Below are 4562 nucleotides of genomic sequence, written 5' to 3'. Positions count from 1 at the left end.
ATATATATCAAAATTCTTACTCAATAAACTGTAAACTAACACACGTTGGGGGCTTTAGTCTCTTTCCGTAGGCTCTCAATTATGTTTTTAGCCGACCCCACCAGACAAGGGTTTTACAAATTTGTTATCTTCTTTACGGGAAGTGCGGACGATACATTCACGGGCACATTTTCACCTTTGTGAAAGCACTACGCCAGCGAGGTCCTTAGGTACATATGTCATGGTAGTCGATTGATTAGAACTTGAAGCGATCTGATACATCGCCTATTCGTTTGGACTGATGGGATCGAATGCGTTCAACAGGTAAACATCAATTTGCTGTTCGTGTCAAGTTCTAATGAAGCAATTAGCCAAAAGTTAATTTACCGTAGAGCTGGTCATCGGTTTGGAGCGGATTACTCCGAAGACGGCAAACTTACGAATGTAATCGTTGGTATGAAGTACCTACGTCAGGAGCAATTATAAACGTAAAACGTTTTCATAAAGATTTATTTGACACTTACGGAATCGTTTTTGAAAATAAATTTGGAAATTGTCAACCCTAAAAAAATAAAATAAATATTTNCTCGATGAAGGGTGGAGAAATGAGCTCCGCAGACAAATATGATTGAATTTGGAATTGCGCCACGGCGCATCCTAATAAAGGGAAGGGACATATCTCTGACTTCTTGAAATGAACAGTATTTCTTATTGACTTCCATAGAGTCCTCTGTTCATCTATCCTTTTTAATACTTCTTCGTTTCTAACCTTCTTTAACCACGGTGTCCTCATCATTCGCCTTGAGTTTAGAACAAAATGATGTCAACACGAGAGGTCATTTAAGGAATACAGTTTCCTACATGGGTCGGTATTATGAATGAGAATGTGTAATTTAACAAATGGCACCTCTTCGTATAACACGTACCGAATAGGAGTGAAGTTATTGCACCATTTCGAAATAATGACAAGTGAGGAGAGGTCGAATGCCGTCGACTTTCTTGGGAAAAAAAGAATACCGCCGACGACTTTAACACGACGATTAATTTTCGACCGGTTGAAGACGGCGCTGCATTAGTTAGAAACCCGAAACCGCGTTTGTCGGATCTGTTTGTAATGGTATGGTCTTTTTGGTCGCGGATGATTAAATAAAACAACATGGTACTTACAGAAAAGCGTGTGGTACGTTTGACTGGTCGATTAATCTGGCCCATCGTTCCTAATACATGTAGAAAAAGTTGATCCCCTTTCAACGCCTTGGAATCCTGCGTATGTAAAGTATTGGATGTGAACATGAAGCGTAAATTACAATTATCTGAGATATACGTAGATATACTAACGCACCTGATGGAAAACGATGTAGAGATTAGATATGCATCGGTTTGTTTGAACGAGCTGCAATGCTAATGAGTTAGGAAAAATCTAATAAGTTTTATGTCTTTCATCTCAGCCAGCTGCTTTTCGATTTTTGAAAAAGGAAAAAAAATACAAAATGTCGCGTTTGAAATATCACATTCCAAAAAGTGAATTTAGTATACCAGTAAACAGTTGTAAGTTGGAAACATAATTTACTGATTAATATATATAATGTATTTGTAATGTAATAAGTCCGCAGTAAAAGTGTCTTTGTCATTTACTTTCTTCTTTTAACTTGCTAACTAGACTCGGGCAGTTGCTAAGAGAATGCCTACTTTTACAATATCACAAACACAGAAAAGAGATGTCAGGTAAGAATTGCAGCGGACACTAATGAAGAAAAAGGAATTATATTACACCAATTGGTGTGAAACAGAAAGAGATAAAGACAAGCAGAATTTCAGCATGTTGGCAGCGTCGAACATTAAATAAAATTCAACATTCTTAGGAATTTAGGAAAGAAAGCCGCTTGCTTAAAGATATAATTCCAATCAGGTAGTTTTAAAGCGTATACCTAAGCAACCTCTAACCACTACACCGGTTACTCATGAAGCATTTCCTAACTTAATAAGAGCGTATGGACGACTAATTGCAAATATCTTATTATTTATCATAGAAAAAACAGTCTGAATAACTTTTGGTAACTATAAAAAGTAAGTCACTTCTACCTGTCAAGCCATTCAGTTTTCTAATAGTTTGCTTAAATGCTTAACGAATGATTCAGAGAAGAAAAGCATTTTTGACGTTATTTATATATGTATATGTACCTACATGCACATAAATAGGTAGTGGTGATCAAATGATTAATGACTAAATGTTGATGTTAAACCCTCATTTTAAATCCATTATTGTGGCTTCCCTTTTTTAACACCACCCAGGCCTTGGAATATCCATAAATCACTTATCGGGTCTCCGGACCCTTTCAGGAAAAAACATGTAATGGATGACTACCCTAAGATTGTATCTACCATGGAGTAGAGCGACAACTCAAATTGCGATCAGTCATTTTAAAGTATTCATAGCATTCAATGAATCTGAAGAGCGCTTAGCGGGCGTCGATGATGACGGCGCCACATAGGCGTGTCAAAACGGCTGACATTGACGAGACACACGGCAGACTACTACCTGATGGAAAAGTAAAATTTATCCTTTCTGTATTAGGTAAATAGTTTTTTCAAGTACGTTAATTGAATTTAGGTATCTAGGAAGTGAGATAAGTCAGGACGGAAGGAGTAGTAGGGATTTAAAGCAGAGCATAGCGTAGGGGTGAATCGCCTTTAGTAGAAAGAAGTCACTTCTATGCTCGCGAACGGTTAATTTAGAAATTCGAAAAAGGTTGTTAAAGGTGTATGTTTGGAGAACGGCGTTGTACGAGTGCGAAACATGGACAGTGGGTGCGGCGGAAAAGAAAAGGTTAGAAGCGTTCGAAATGAGGTGTTACTGACGAATGATGAGGATACCGTGGATAGAGACGGTTAGAAATGAAGAGGTATTAGAAAGAATAGGAGAACAGAGGACACTATGGAAGTCAATAAAAAAGGTGCGAGATAGGTTTGTAGGACACATTTTCAGGTATGAAGGTCTAATCAGAGACATATAAGAGGCAGAAACAGGAGTTAAGAGGAGTAGAGGTAGAACTAGATTAAATTACTGTTCGCATAGGATATGGGTTGTTCTAGTTTTGGGGAAATGCGAAGATTAGCTCAGGATAGGAAAGTGTGTAGGTGCGTGTACAACCAGTCTTAGGATTGACGACTTTATGATGATGAATGCTCACATAGGAAATACATGTTTCGAACTATGCTTATTATACGCAAAAGGGCTGATTCTATAATAGATAACACCGAACATATCGATTACATTATTTCATAACAACTTCAAGAGTTCTCTTGCGGATGAAACATAAGAAACTGCCTTGTCCCTAACTTGGGGCGTATCAGAAACTGTCATATTCCTAAGTTGTTGAACAATATAGGTAACATATCTACCATTTATGATATACATAGGTACGAGATTCTACGTTTACCGAAAAAACAATGCGGAACAATAGGCAGCACAGCTCACGCGTGTATAAGTAAAGTGCGCGCAATAAAAATGCATGAATTTTTTGCACGAACGATTTCAAGTTTTGCGGTTGATGCCAAATGAAAGCTACATGTGTTTTTTATGTGCTGCGAAATAGTTCATTGTGGCACTGCTCATTTGACTGGAGGCACACGGATGCTAACGTAAAATCATCGCGTGACAGGTAGCGAGGCATCAGGAACCTATACACTCCAGACAGACATTCATACTGTGTAAAATAATTATAATAAGTGGTCTGTATTCTGTCGAAACCAGACGCGGATCGTGATTCCGATCGTTTTGAATCTCATCAGCGCGTCGCAGACAGCTCCGACAGAATACAGACCAACTTTTACCTGCTGTCTTAACAGTGCGTTTTAGAAAATACCACAAATGGCGCGGTAAACGCCATCTGTAGTACAATGTTACGTTTTAGGATTACGTATGCTCCAGCAAGGTCCACTTGTGTGGACATGTACTTGCTGAAACGAATCTCGGCGTAGCTAACCTCAACGTGATAGGCACGTTACCATAATCGAATAAAATAATTAAGCAAGTAGATATCCACACAAGTGGACCTTGTTGGAGCATACGTAATCCTAAAATGTAGCAATGTACTACAGATGGCGTTTACCGCGCCATTTGTGGTATTTTCTATTCATACTGTGTGTTACGCAGTGTTATTTCACAAGTTTTCAAAATTAAACAAAATCGTCCAAGGATCTATATATATATATATATATATATCAAAATTCTTACTCAATAAACTGTAAACTAACACACGTTGGGGGCTTTAGTCTCTTTCCGTAGGCTCTCAATTATGTTTTTAGCCGACCCCACCAGACAAGGGTTTTACAAATTTGTTATCTTCTTTACGGGAAGTGCGGACGATACATTCACGGGCACATTTTCACCTTTGTGAAAGCACTACGCCAGCGAGGTCCTTAGGTACATATGTCATGGTAGTCGATTGATTAGAACTTGAAGCGATCTGATACATCGCCTATTCGTTTGGACTGATGGGATCGAATGCGTTCAACAGGTAAACATCAATTTGCTGTTCGTGTCAAGTTCTAATGAAGCAATTAGCCAAAAGTTAATTTAC

The sequence above is a fragment of the Agrilus planipennis genome, unplaced genomic scaffold (genome assembly GCF_000699045.2).
Source record: "Agrilus planipennis isolate EAB-ADULT unplaced genomic scaffold, Apla_2.0 scaffold29, whole genome shotgun sequence".
Taxonomy (NCBI): Eukaryota; Metazoa; Arthropoda; class Insecta; order Coleoptera; family Buprestidae; genus Agrilus; species Agrilus planipennis.
Note: the sequence above shows the minus strand (reverse complement) of the source record.